This window comes from Ranitomeya variabilis, chromosome 2, assembly GCF_051348905.1.
Source record: "Ranitomeya variabilis isolate aRanVar5 chromosome 2, aRanVar5.hap1, whole genome shotgun sequence".
NCBI lineage: Eukaryota > Metazoa > Chordata > Amphibia > Anura > Dendrobatidae > Ranitomeya > Ranitomeya variabilis.
In genome coordinates, this window is record NC_135233.1 from 27634955 (window position 1) to 27650471 (window position 15517).

The window sequence follows — 15517 nt, forward strand, 5'->3', positions numbered from 1 at the left end:
AGACCAGGCAGAAAAGATTTTGCTGGCTCTCTCTCAGGGTCAGGATGAAGCAGAGGTTTACTGTCAGAAGTTTAGGAAATGGTCTGTGCTCACTCAATGGAATGAGTGTGCCCTGGCAGCGATTTTCAGAAAGGGTCTTTCTGAAGCCCTTAAGGATGTTATGGTGGGGTTCCCCACGCCTGCGGGTCTGAATGAGTCAATGTCTTTGGCCATTCAGATTGATCGGCGTTTGCGGGAGCGCAAACCTGCGCACCATCTGGCGGTATCTGCTGAACAGAAACCTGAGTCTATGCAATGTGGCAGGATTCTGACCAGAATTGAACGGCAAAATCACAGACGTCAGAATGGGTTGTGCTTTTACTGTGGTGATTCTGCTCATGTTATCTCAGAGTGTTCTAAGCGCACAAAAAGCTTCGCTAAGTCTGTCACCATTGGTACTGTACAGCCTAAATTCATTTTGTCTGTTACTTTGATTTGCTCTCTGTCATCCTACTCAGTTATGGCTTTTGTGGATTCAGGTGCTGCCCTGAATCTGATGGATTTGTCATTTGCCAGGCGCTGTGGTTTTATCTTGGAGCCTTTACAATTCCCTATTCCACTAAAGGGAATTGATGCTACGCCATTGGCCAAGAATAAACCTCAGTACTGGACTCAAGTGACCATGTGCATGACTCCTGTACATCAGGAGGTGATTCGCTTTCTTGTGCTACATAATTTGCATGATGTTGTCGTGTTGGGTCTGCCATGGCTGCAGGTTCATAATCCAGTCCTGGATTGGAAAGCAATGTCTGTGTCAAGTTGGGGTTGCCAGGGAATTCATGGCGATGCTCCTTTGGTGTCAATTGCTTCTTCTACTCCTTCTGAAGTCCCTGAATTTTTGTCGGACTACCAGGATGTATTTGATGAGCCCAAATCCAGTGCCCTACCTCCTCATAGGGACTGTGATTGTGCTATAAATTTGATTCCTGGTAGTAAGTTCCCTAAGGGACGACTTTTTAATTTATCTGTACCAGAACATGCCGCTATGCGGAGTTATATAAAGGAGTCTTTGGAGAAAGGGCATATTCGCCCGTCCTCGTCCCCTTTGGGTGCGGGGTTCTTTTTTGTGGCCAAGAAGGATGGTTCTCTGAGACCCTGTATAGATTATCGCCTTCTAAATAAAATCACGGTCAAATTTCAGTACCCTTTGCCACTGTTGTCCGATCTGTTTGCTCGGATTAGGGGGGCCAGTTGGTTCACCAAGATAGATCTTCAAGGAGCGTATAATCTTGTGCGCATAAAGCAGGGCGATGAATGGAAAACAGCATTTAATACGCCCGAAGGCCATTTCGAGTACTTGGTGATGCCTTTTGGGCTTTCTAATGCCCCCTCTGTGTTTCAGTCCTTCATGCACGACATCTTCCGAGAGTATCTGGATAGATTTATGATTGTGTACCTGGATGATATTTTGGTCTTTTCTGATGATTGGGAGTCTCATGTAAAACAGGTCAGGATGGTATTTCAGGTCCTGCGAGCCAATGCCTTATTTGTGAAGGGCTCTAAATGTCTCTTCGGAGTCCAGAAGGTTTCCTTTTTGGGCTTTATTTTTTCTCCTTCTACTATTGAGATGGATCCAGTCAAGGTCCAGGCTATTTATGACTGGACTCAACCTACATCGGTGAAGAGTCTTCAGAAGTTCTTGGGTTTTGCTAATTTTTACCGTCGCTTCATCACTAATTTTTCTAGTGTGGTTAAGCCTTTGACTGATCTGACCAAGAAGGGTACTGATGTGACGAATTGGTCTCCTGCGGCCGTGGAGGCCTTTCAGGAGCTGAAACGTCGGTTTTCTTCGGCTCCTGTCTTGCGCCAGCCGGATGTCTCTCTTCCCTTCCAGGTCGAGGTTGATGCTTCTGAGATTGGAGCAGGGGCCGTCTTGTCGCAGAAAAGCTCTGATGGCTCTGTGATGAGACCATGTGCTTTCTTTTCAAGAAAGTTTTCGCCTGCCGAGTGGAATTATGATGTTGGTAATCAGGAGTTGTTGGCAATGAAGTGGGCATTTGAGGAGTGGCGACATTGGCTTGAGGGAGCCAAGCATCGTGTGGTGGTCTTGACTGATCACAAGAATTTGACTTATCTCGAGTCTGCTAAGCGGTTAAATCCTAGACAGGCTCGATGGTCGCTGTTTTTCTCCCGTTTTGATTTTGTGGTTTCTTATCTTCCGGGTTCGAAAAAGGTGAAGGCTGATGCCCTTTCTAGGAGTTTTGTGCCTGACTCCCCGGGAGTTTCTGAACCGGTTGGTATCCTCAGAGAGGGGGTGATTGTGTCTGCCATCTCTCCTGATTTACGACGGGTGCTGCAGGAGTTTCAGGCCAATAGACCTGACCGTTGTCCACCGGAGAGACTGTTTGTCCCGGATAGATGTACCAGTAGAGTCATTTCCGAGGTTCATTCTTCGGTGCTGGTGGGTCATCCTGGGATTTTTGGTACCAGGGATTTGGTGGCTAGGTCCTTTTGGTGGCCTTCCTTGTCGCGGGATGTGCGTTCCTTTGTGCAGTCCTGTAGGATTTGTGCTCGGGCTAAGCCTTGCTGTTCTCGTGCCAGTGGGTTGCTTTTGCCTTTGCCTGTCCCGAAGAGGCCTTGGACGCATATTTCCATGGATTTTATTTCGGATCTTCCTGTCTCTCAGAGGATGTCTGTCATCTGGGTGGTTTGTGATCGTTTTTCTAAAATGGTCCATTTGGTGCCCCTGCCTAAGCTGCCTTCCTCCTCCGATTTGGTTCCACTGTTTTTTCAGAATGTGGTTCCTTTGCATGGTATTCCGGAGAACATTGTGTCTGACAGAGGATCCCAGTTTGTGTCCAGGTTTTGGCGGTCCTTTTGTGCTAAGATGGGCATTGAATTGTCTTTTTCGTCGGCCTTCCATCCTCAGACGAATGGCCAAACCGAACGAACTAATCAGACCTTGGAAACTTATCTGAGATGTTTTGTTTCTGCTGATCAGGATGATTGGGTGACCTTTTTGCCCTTGGCTGAGTTCGCCCTCAATAATCGGGCTAGTTCTGCTACTTTGGTTTCGCCTTTTTTTTGCAATTCTGGTTTTCATCCTCGTTTTTCCTCAGGTCAGGTGGAGTCTTCTGACTGTCCTGGGGTGGATTCTGTGGTGGATAGGTTGCAGCAGATTTGGAACCATGTGGTGGACAACTTGACGTCGTCACAAGAGAAGGCTCAGCGCTTTGCTAACCGCTGTCGCTGTGTGGGTCCCCAACTTCGTGTGGGGGATTTGGTATGGTTGTCTTCTCGTTACGTTCCTATGAAGGTTTCCTCTCCTAAGTTCAAGCCTCGTTTCATCGGTCCTTATAGGATTTTGGAAATTCTCAACCCTGTGTCATTTCGTTTGGACCTTCCAGCATCGTTTGCCATTCATAATGTGTTCCATAGGTCATTGTTGCGGAGATATGTGGTGCCTGTGGTCCCTTCTGTGGATCCTCCTGCTCCGGTCTTGGTCGAGGGGGAGTTGGAGTATGTGGTGGAGAAGATCTTGGATTCTCGTATTTCGAAACGGAAGCTCCAGTACTTGGTTAAATGGAAGGGCTATGGTCAGGAGGATAATTCCTGGGTTGTCGCCTCGGATGTCCATGCGGCCGATTTGGTTCGTGCCTTTCATTCGGCTCGTCCTGACCGGCCTGGGAGCTCTGGTGAGGGTTCGGTGACCCCTCCTCAAGGGGGGGGGGGTACTGTTGTGAATTCCGTTCTCGGGCTCCCTCCTGTGGTCATGAATGGTACTGTGTGAGTTTGTTCTTGGGCTCCCTCTGGTGGCCTTTAGCGATATGGCTGGTCTGTAGCTGGGCTCAGCTGCATCATTTCCTGCTAGGCTGGCTCCTATTTAACTCACCTGGACCTTTACTTGTTGCCTGCTGTCGTTGTATTCAGTACTGGTTCTGATTTCTCCTGGACCTCCCTTGTGACCTGTCTCCTCCTGGAGAAGCTAAGTCTTGCTTGTTCATATTGCTCATTATTTCCTTGAAAATGTTTCTCAGTATATAATGAGTTCAGTCCAGCTTGCTTTTATGTGATTTTTTCGCTTGCTGGTAGCTCTGGGGTGCAAGAGTGCGCCCCTCACATCGTGAGTCGGTGTGGGGGTTCTTGCATTCTCTGCGTGGATGTTTTTGATAGTTTTTGTATTGACCGCACAGATCCCTTACTATCTTCTGTCTATCTAGTGTTAGCGGGCCTCATTTGCTAAACCTGTTTCATTTCTACGTTTGTATTTTTCCCCTTAACTCACTGTTATTATTTGTGGGGGGCTGTCTATAACTTTGGGGTTATTTCTCTGAGGCAAGTGAGGTCTTTGCTTTCTCTCTAGGGGTAGCCAGTTTCTCAGGCTGTGAAGAGGCGTCTAGGTTTTCAGGTAACGCTCCACGGCTGCCTTTAGTGTGTGTGGATAGGATCAGGGTTGCGGTCAGTATAGTTACCACATCCTCAGAGCTTGTCCTACTATTCTGGTTACCTGTCAGGTCAGTTTGGTGATCCTACCACCGGATCATAACAGAGTGGTGCTTCAGCCCAGGGGGGGTGGCTTCACCCCCCGTGGCTACGATCGCTCTGATTGGCTGTTGAAAGTGAAACTGCCAATCAGAGCGATTTGTAATATTTCACCCAAAAAAAGGTGAAATATTACAATCCAGCCATGGCCGATGCTGCAATATCATCGGCCATGGCTGGAAAACCTAATCTGTCCCCCACCACACCCACCGATCTCCTCCCCAGTCCTCCGTTATGTGGTCCGCCCCCCTAAGTCGTCCTGTCCGCTCCTCCGTCCTCCTGTCCTCTCCCCCCGTGCTCCGGTCCCCCACCCCTGTGCTCCGGTCCCCCCCCCGTGATCCGATCACCCCCCCTTCATACTTACCGGGCCTCCCGGTGTCCGTCCGGCTTCTCCATGGGCGCCGCCATCTTCCAAAATGGCGGACGCATGCGCACTGCGCCCGCCGGATCTGCCGGCTGGCAGATTCGTTTCAGATGCATTTTGATCACTGCGATATAGCCTATCACAGTGATCAAAATAAAAAAATAGTAAATAACCCCCCTTTATCACCCCCATAGGTAGGGACAATAATAAAAATAAATAAAATATATATATATTTTTTTTCTACTAGGGTTAGGATTAGAACTAGGGTTAGAACTAGGGGTAGGGTTAGGGGTAGGGTTAGGGGTAGGGGTAGGGTTAGGGCATGTGCACACAGTGCGGATTTGGCTGCGAATCCGCAGCGGATTGGCCGCGGATCCGCAGTGGATTGGCCGCGGATCCGCAGCGGATTGGCCGAATTCGTAGCAGTTTTCCATCAGGTTTACAGTACCGTGTACACCTATGGAAAACCAAATCCGCTGTGCCCATGGTGCGGAAAACACCGTGCGGAAACGCTGTGTTGTATTTTCCGCAGCATGTCAATTTTGTGCGGATTCCGCAGCGTTTTACACCTGTTCCTCAATAGGAATCCGCAGGTGAAATCCGCACAAAAAAAACACTGGAAATCCGCTGTATATCCGCAGGTAAAACGCAGTGCCTTTTACCTGTGGATTTTTCAAAAATGGTGCGGAAAAATCTCACACATATCCGCAAAGTGGGCACATAGCCTTAGGGTTAGGGTTGGAATTAGAGTTAGGGTTGGAATTAGGGCTAGGGTTGGAAATAGGGTTAAGATTAGGCTTGTGGTTAGGGTTAAGGATAGGGTTAGGGGTGTGTTGGTGTTACAGTTGTGGTTAGGGTTGGGATTAGGGTTAGGGTTGGGATTAAGGTTAGGATTAGGGTTAGGGTTGGGATTAGGGTTACGGGTGTGTTGGGGTTAGGGTTGTGGTTAGGGGTGTGTTGGGGTTAGGGTTGTGATTAGGGTTATGGCTACAGTTGGGATTAGGGTTAGGGGTGTGTTGGGGTTAGTGTTGAAGTTAGAATTGAGGGGTTTCCACTGTTTAGGCACATTAGGGGTCTCCAAACGCAACATGGCGCCACCATTGATTCCAGCCAATCTTGCGTTCAAAAAGTCAAATGGTGCTCCCTCCCTTCCAAGCCCCGACGTGCGCCCAAACAGTGGTTTACCCCCACATATGGGATATCAGCGTACTCAGGACAAACTGGGCAACAACTATTGGGGTCCAATTTCTCCTGTTACCCTTGCAAAAATAAAAAATGTGCTCACCACACATCTAGATAAGATCCTTTTGGGGTCTAGTTTCCAAAATGGGGTCACTTGTGGGGTGTTTCTACTGTTTAGGCACATCAGGGGCTCTGCAAATGCAACGTGACGTCCGCAGACCATTCCATCAAAGTCTGCATTTCAAATGTCACTACTTCCCTTCTGAGCCCTGCCGTGCGCCCAAACAGTGGTTTACCCCCACATATGAGGTATCAGCGTACTCAGGACAAATTGGACAACAACATTCATGGTCCAGTTTCTCCTTTTACCCTTGGGAAAATAAAAAAATTGTTGCGAAAAGATCATTTTTGTGACTAAAAAGTTAAATGTTAATTTTTTCCCTCCATGTTGCTTCTGCTGCTGTGAAACACCTGAAGGGTTAATAAACTTCTTGAATGTGGTTTTGAGCACCTTGAGGGGTGCAGTTTTTAGAATGGTGTCACTTTTGGGTATTTTCAGCCATATAGAACCCTCAAACTGACTTCAAATGTGAGGTGGTCCCTAAAAAAATGGTTTTGTAAATTTTGTTGTAAAAATGAGAAATCACTGGTCAAATTTTAACACTTATAACTTCCTAGCAAAAAAAAATTTGTTTCCAAAATTGTGCTGATGTAAAGTAGACATGTGGGAAATGTTATTTATTAACTATTTTGTGTCACATAACTCTCTGGTTTAACAGAATAAAAATTCAAAATGTGAAAATTGCAAAATTTTCAAATTTTTCGCCAAATTTCCTTTTTTTTTTCACAAATAAACTCAGAAATTATCGACCTAAATTTACCACTAACATGAAGCCCAATATGTCACGAAAAAACAATCTCAGAATCGCTAGGATCCGTTGAAGCGTTCCTGAATTATTACCTCATAAAGGTACACTGGTCAGAATTGCAAAAAATGGCCAGGTCATTAAGGTCAAAATAGGCTGGGTCATGAATGGGTTAATATGAATACTAATTTTGGCAAAATTGCATTTCTTCTGGTTTCTGTTACTTGGATTTTTTTTTAACTCCCAAAACATTTTTTTTTACTGTGTGATTTTTTTTTTTTATCACTACTTAAAGTGGCTATAAAAAGTCTACATGCCCCTGCTATACAGCAAGGTTTTTGTCATGTAAAAAAAAATCCTACCAAGAAAAGTCATTAAAGAACTTTTTCCCTTCACCCATAATCTGTACAAATCCATTAAGAAACAAACTAACCTCATTTTTAGGGGTAAATAAAAATAACAAAAGTAAAGTAATGTGGTTGCATAAGTGTGGACACCCTCTACAGCGATTCTGATTAACGCCAGGGAAAGCTTCGCTGTTGTACGAGGATTTTCCTGATGTTTTCTGGTCCTTAAACAGCTGACAACACAGCAAAGGATCTCATGGTTGAACGTTGTCAGGAGAAGGGGACAAAAACATTTCCAAGGCATCAGATCTACCATGGAATACTGTGAAGATGTGGCTTACATTTGGCACAACAATGACATTTTCTAGAACTGGAAGCGCCTCAAAAATGTATGAAAAGACAAGAAGAATATTGGTCTAGGAGGCCGACCGCAACATTAAAGGAGCTGCAGGAATTTCTAGCAAGTGTTGGTTGTGTCCTGCATGTGACATCAATCTCCTGTATCCCTCATATATCTGGTCTGTGGGGTCAGGTGGCAAGACGGAAGCATTTTCTTACAAAGAAAAACATCCAAGCTTGGCTATGATTGCCAAAACAAACATCAAGTCTTCCAAAAGCATGTGGGGAACCCGTTATGTCTGATGAGACCAAGGTTAAACCTTTTGGCCATAATCCCAAAAGGTGCAAAGCCAGCAATGCACATCATGAAAAGAACACCATACCCACAGTGAGGCATGGTGGAGACATAATTGTGTTTTGGGGCTGTTTTGGAGCAACTGTAACTGGAGTTTTAGGCAACGTAGAGTGAGTTATAAACAGTTCCAAATATCAGTATATTTTGGCAGAAAACCTTCAGGACTCTGCTAAAAAGCTGAAGATGAAGAGGAATTTCACCTTTGGCATCTAAAGAAGTTTAAAAAAGGAAACCCCCTCTGTCAGCCAGTCAGAATCCATCCTGTACCACGTAATGGGGGCAGGTCCTTGTCTGTTTGTCCGCTCATGTCTGTCAAAGTGTATACAGTCATAAGAGTCATAATATGTCCAGGAAGTGTCCTGACTCTCATGCTTTGTAATGTTCTATCCAGGGGGTGGTTCCTCTTCATTAACAATCTGCCAGTACTGTAGGTGTTGGAACATCTTTTCCATCACTTCCCAGCATATATTGCTATTTCCTCTATGTCACCATCAAAACGCCTGTTCCTCTTTATCAGCATTCTTCCAGCACTATAGGTGCCAGGACTTGTGTTTCTTCACTTCAAAAGGGTAGTTCCTCTGGATGAGCATTCTGCCAGAACTGTAGGTGCTGGGCCATGTGTTCCCTCACTTTCCAGCATATATTATTTTTTTCCTCTGTATCCTACCATCAAAATGGTACTTCCTCTGGATGAGCATTCTGCCAGAACTGTAGGTGCTGGACCTTGTGTTTTTTCACTTCCCAGCATACATTGCTCTTTCCTCTATAACTAACCATCAAAAGGACAGTTGTTCTTGATCAGCATGTGCTGCCACTGTAAGTGCTGGAATGTTCTTTCCCTCACTTCACAGCATACATTGCTCTTTCCTCTATATATTACCATCAAAAGAACAGTCCCCCTAAATCAGCATTCTGCCAGCACTATAGGTACTAGAACTTTCTTTCTCTTCACTTTCCAGCATTCATTGCTCTTTCCACTGCCTAATGTCTTATATATTGACTATTTTATAGCTTAATAAGTATTTACTAACGAGTCGTTCAAAGTTTGTGATATGCAAAACCTCTTTAAGTTGTGGGAACGACCCCTGAAGATAGTGGCGAAACCTGAGCTTCCGTATAGAGCACCGTAGCCGTCTCCTGTCACCGTGATGAGTTGTCCGGGATGGGATTAGCCTGAGGGATCTCAGTACATCTGTACAGCCTGGAAGGAACATCAGATACTCAGCGCAGGTGTATGGGGGGCACATAGGGAGGCGGTCTGGGGCATTTTACGATATGAGAAACCTGTGCGCCGCCTTCCCTGGAAAGATCCCTCCAGGCACGGGGATGACTCCGGGATCAGTCAGTGATTACACCGGAGAAACCTGATTCTTGATCCAGTCCTTTATACATCAATATCTGTGAAACCAAAGTCACACCTGAAGAAACTGATTTACAACCTGTTCAGCCACTTAAAGGGGAGGGGGTCTAGCTAAAGGAAAACATTCTTCAGTTTCATGAACCTTACTAATAAAGTTCTTCAACCGCAACCTCCAGTCCTGACAAGTCCTTTTCCTCTTTGTATCTGACATAAAACAGACCATTAGGCCGTCGTCACACTCAGCGTATGTGAATACGGTCCGTTTTTTACGGCCGTAATACGCAGAAATGTCCCCAAAATAGTGGTCCGTATGTCATCCGTAGTCAGGGTGTGTCAGCGTATTTTGCGCATGTCATCCTCCGTATGTAATCCGTATGGCATCCGTACTGCGAGATTTTCTCGCAGGCTTGCAAAACTGACATCTAATGGATTTATGTGCTCAAATGTTCGGTAAAACATATATACAGTATATATATATAATCATTGAGACACATATATATATATTCTGTATTTATATTTCATTCAGCGCGATATATGTGAAAAGCCGGTAATTCAATTGCCGGCTTTTCATTTCTCCTTCACAAACCCGACAGGATATGAGACATGATTACATACAGTAAACCATCTCATATCCTTTTTTTTTTTTGCATATTCCACACTACTAATATTAGTAGTGTGTATGTGCAAAATTTGGGCGCTGTAGCTGCTAAAATAAAGGGTTAAATGGCGGAAAAAATTGGCGTGGGCTCCCGCGCAATTTTCTCCGCCAGAGTGGTAAAGCCAGTGACTGAGGGCAGATATTAATAGCCTAGAGAGGGTCCATGGTTATTGGCCCCCCCGTGGCTACAAACATCTGCCCCCAGCCACCCCAGAAAAGGCACATCTGGAAGATGCGCCTATTCTGGCACTTGGCCACTCTCTTCCCACTCCCGTGTAGCGGTGGGATGTGGGGTAATGAAGGGTTAATGTCACCTTGCTATTGTAAGGTGACATTAAGCCAGATTAACCCCTTACTGACATCGGACGGTATAGTACGTCCGATGTCAGCTCCCCTGCTTTGATGCAGGGCTCCGCGGTGAGCCCACATCAAAGCCGGGACATGTCAGCTGTTTTGAACAGCTGACATGTGCCCGCAATAGCGGTGGGTGAAATTGCGATCACCCGCCGCTATTAACTAGTTAAATGCCGCTGTCAAGCGCAGACAGCGCCATTTAACTACCGCATCCGGCCGGGCGGCCGGAAATGACGTCATCGCCGACCCCCGTCACATGATCGGGGGTCGGCGATGTGTCAGGACAGTAACCATAGAGGTCCTTGAGACCTCTATGGTTACTGATCGCCGGTAGCTGTGAGCGCCACCCTGTGGTCGGCGCTCACAGCACACCTGATTTTCTACTACATAGCAGCGAACAGCAGATCGCTGCTATGTAGCAGAGGCGATCGTGCTGTGCCTGCTTCTAGCCTCCCATGGAGGCTATTGAAGCATGGCAAAAGTTAAAAAAAAAAGTTAAAAATGTGAAAAAAATAAAAAAAATATAAAAGTTTAAATCACCCCCCTTTCGCCCCAATCAAAATAAATCAATAAAAAAATCAAATCTACACATATTTGGTATAGCCACGTTCAGAATCACCCGATCTATCAATAAAAAAAGCATTAACCTGATCACTAAACGGCGTAACGAGAAAAAAATCGAAACGCCAGAATTACGTTTTTTTGGTCGCCGCGACATTGCATTAAAATGCAATAACGGGCGATCAAAAGAACGTATCTGCACCGAATTGGAATAATTAAAAACGCCAGCTCAGCATGCAAAAAATAAGCCCTCAACCGACCCCAGATCATGAAAAATGGAGACGCTACGAGTATCGGAAAATGGCGCAATTTTTTATTTTTTATTTTTAGCAAAGTTTGGAATTTTTTTTCACCACTTAGGTAAAAAATAACCTAGTCATGTTAGGTGTCTATGAACTCGTAATGACCTGGAGAATCATAATGGCTGGTCAGTTTTAGCATTTAGTGAACCTAGCAAAAAAGCCAAGCAAAAAACAAGTGTGGGATTGCACTTTTTTTGCAATTTCACCGCACTTGGAATTTTTTTCCCGTTTTCTAGTACACGACATGGTAAAACCAATGATGTCGTTTAAAAGTACAACTTGTCCCGCAAAAAATAAGCCCTCACATGGCCAAATTCACGGAAAAATAAAAAAGTTATGGCTCTGGGAAGGAGGGGAGTGAAAAACAAACACGGAAAAACAAAAAATCCCACGGTCATGAAGGGGTTAATAATGGAGAGGCGTCAATTATGACACCTATCCATTATTAATCCAATAGTACTAAATAGTTAATAAAACACACACACATTATTACAAAGTATTTTAATGAAATAAAGACATGTGGTTGTAATATTTTATTAGACTCTTAATCCACTTGAAGACCATCGTTCTGTAACAAAGTTAAAAAAACAAACAACAATATTCCATACCTTCCGCTGTTATGTCCCACGATGTAAATCCATCTGAAGGGGTTAAATCATTTTATAGCCAGGAGCTGTGCTAAAACACTCGCTCCTGCCTGTAAAACCCCGGGTACTGAATGGAAAGCAGTTTGATCTGTAGTTACCTTGAGTTGCGGTGAGGCGCCCTCTGCTGGATGTCCTCATATGAACTCGAGCGTGGGAACTTTTCCAAGGCTCCAGTTCATGAGGACATCCAGCAGAGGGCGCATCACCGCAACTCAAGGTAACTACAGGTCACCCTGCTTTCCATTCAGTACCCGGGGCTTTACAGGCACGAGCGAGTGCATTAGCACAGCTCCTGGTTGTAAAATGATTTAACCCCTTCAGATGGATTTACATCGTGGGACATAACGACGGAAGGTATGGAATATTGTTGTTTGTTTTTTTGACTTTGTTTCAGGACGATGGTCTTCAGGTGGATTAAGAGTCTAATAAAATATTACAACCACATGTGTCTTTATTTCATTAAAATACTTTTAAATAATGTGTGTGTGTTTTATTAACCATTTCGTACTATTGGATTAATAATGGATAGGTGTCATAATTGACGCCTCTCCATTATTAATCTGGCTTAGGGCTCATTTCCACATGCGAGGCACACGTCCGTATCTCGCATGTGGAAACCAAGCTGTGGAGCCGGCACTCCAGAGCGGAGCGTGCGGCCACATAGGAACACATGGAGCTGCACAGCTCCGCTCCAAAGTGCCGGCGCCAGAGCTTGGTTTCCACATGCGAGATACGGACGTGTGCCTCGCATGTGGAAATGAGCCCTTAATGTCACCTTACAATAGAAAGGTGACATTAACCCTTCATTACCCCATATCCCACCGCTACACGGGAGTGGGAAGAGAGTGGCCAAGTGCCAGAATAGGTGCATCTTCCAGATGTGCCTTTTCTGGGGTGGCTGGGGGCAGATGTTTGTAGCCACGGGGGGCCAATAACCATGGACCCTCTCTAGGCTATTAATATCTGCCCTCAGTCACTGGCTTTACCGCTCTGGCGGAGAAAATTGCGCAGGAGAAAATTGCGCAGGAGCCCACGCCAATTTTTTCCGCCATTTAACCCTTTATTTTACAAGCTACAGCGCCCAAATTTTGCACATACACACTACTAACATTAGTAGTGTGGAATATGCAAAAAAAAAAGGAGATATGAGATGGTTTACTGTATGTAAACCATGTCTCATATCCTGTCGGGTTTGGGAAGGAGAAATGAAAAGCCGACAATTGAATTACCGGCTTTTCACTAACACCGCTGCGTATTTCTTGCAAGTCACACTGCTGGTCCGTGTGGAATCCGTATTTTTCTCGGCCCCATAGACTTTCATTGGCGATTTTTTTGCGCAATACAGTGACAAACGCAGCATGCTGCGATTTGTACGGCCGTAGAAGACTGTATATTACGGATCAGTAATATACGGCAGATATGAGCTGGGACATAGGGAATCATTGGGCCGTGTGTTATGCGTATTTTACGGACATAGTTTATGCGCTCATACGTCCGTAAAACTCGCTAGTGTGAGGCCGGCCTTAGCGTGTGAAGGAGGCTGTCTGACTACTAATTTCAACGGCCAAGCCAGCCCCCTTCTATGTTTCCATATTTTGCTTGTTGTACCCCTTCAAAGTGAATGTTCATCATTGATAAGATAGCGTGTAACTGTGGCCACCACTAGAGGGAGCTCACAACGCACTTTTTGTATTAGTGAGCTCAATGTATAATCACTAATCAGCTCTTAAAGGGGTTGTCCAACTTTAAGACTATTTTCTTGTACAATGTATATTTGGGGTTAAAACTATTTTTTGCTTCTATTAAAAACGTTGCACCAGTTGGCTCTTTTTTTGTTCTGCACATTTACCTTTGATGTGGTCTGTGGTCATCAATCAACTGAGAAGAGCTCAGAAAAATACAGGAAAAAATAGTTACAAACTAGAATGAGCTCACTGATGGATTCTCAGTTAACTCGTCCTGGAGCCAGGGAAAAAAAAAAAACAGTGCAACACAGAGACTATAGAAGGTAAACAGGGCACTTTTTTTTTTTAATTAAAACCAATTGTAATAAATATTTTAGGTGCAAATACATGCAGTTAAGTAAAAGAAAAAAAATATTTTTTTTATTTTAAAATTAATGTTTTTTTCCAGTTTTTGTGCTTCTTAAAATAAATCTAAAATATTTTCATTTATTTCTGCATGGCTTTATGTGTTTTTGCAGGATGCTTTGTATTTTTGAAAGACACGAATGATTTACTAAACAATGTGCGGTGAAATGTTGAAAAATAAATAAATAAAGAAATAACCCAATTCCGCCATTGTTGTTTTTGCCTTTAGTTTCTACAGCGATCATTGTAAAAATGACCTGGCGATGTGTTTCATTAGATCAGAACTTTTTCAGTGATACCAAACTTTTATATATATATATTTTTTTTTTGGAATTAAAAACAAATCAAAACTTTGTAAAAAAAAAAAAAAAAAAAGTTTCCCGACACCTGGAACTTTTTTGTTTCTCGACACCTGTAACTTTTTTGTTTCTCTGTTGATGTTTAGAGTTTAGACAGAAGTATTTGGGTAGTTAGAGCTGAGATCTGAGTTAGCTCTGATCTCTGCTGTTAGAGGCAGATGCCGGCTGTATGACACAGTTGGTACCTGACCTGTCATTTAGTGGCAGCGATTGGCTGCAGCGTTGATGGACGTGATTTCTTAGTAATGTACTTGCAGTTCTTAGTCAGGTCTTAGATCATTCCTTTAAGGTCTATCCATAATAACTGTTCCTCCAGACGATGACACCTTCACATTTTGGAAGAAATGGAATCTGGTGAGTTTCTTTTCCAGAGCGAAACGGGTTGTTTTTACTTGGTACATTTCATAATAATAATAAAAAAAAAAAAAAAAATAGGCCGATCACATGTTACAATTCTCGGGATCGCCGGCACCAGACTGGATTTCTGCATCTTTTTACTTTTCACCTGCGGACGACTGACGATCGCCCTGTTGACCAGGAGCCGTGCAGCAGACCGAGCAGCCCGGACCTTGGTTTGGGAGACTTCCCCAGGGGCAATACGTCGTTCCTTCAACCTCAGGGGAGTGCATCAGCTTTGCACTTTTACTTGTGATATTTTTAATATTGCGCTTAGATCCTGCGCGGTGCTGTCCCTTTTATATTAACTATCCTCAGGGTAACTATATGAAAATAATTTAACAATTGCAAACCAAATAAAAATGTATCTGATTAAAAAAAACAATTGGAAACCAAAATCCGAACAATTACGTTGTGGAACATCATCTGTCAGAGAACAATGTAAATATCTAAAGAAAAATACAGGAGCTTCCAATGCAAAGTACAGTAAAATGGAATAAAAGGGACTGCTCCCCCCAGTGGTGAGAAAGCAAAGTGTAAAGTGATATGGTAAATAATAAAAGACTTCCTAATAAAGGTATATTTACCACCGTAGTGAACTAGCTCCGTCCCTTATTCTGCTACATAATATATGAAAACTGAACTTCACATAAAAGTCAAGACATATACAAAAGGGGATAGGAGGGGAAGACACAAGTCCGAAAGAAATTGTGGTTCAGCGGGGTTGGTGCATGCTGCACGCTTTGTGGTATGCCTCTGTTCACACTGCCCACATTCTCCAACCATATGTGATGCAGTGCGGTTGGTGCAGTGTGA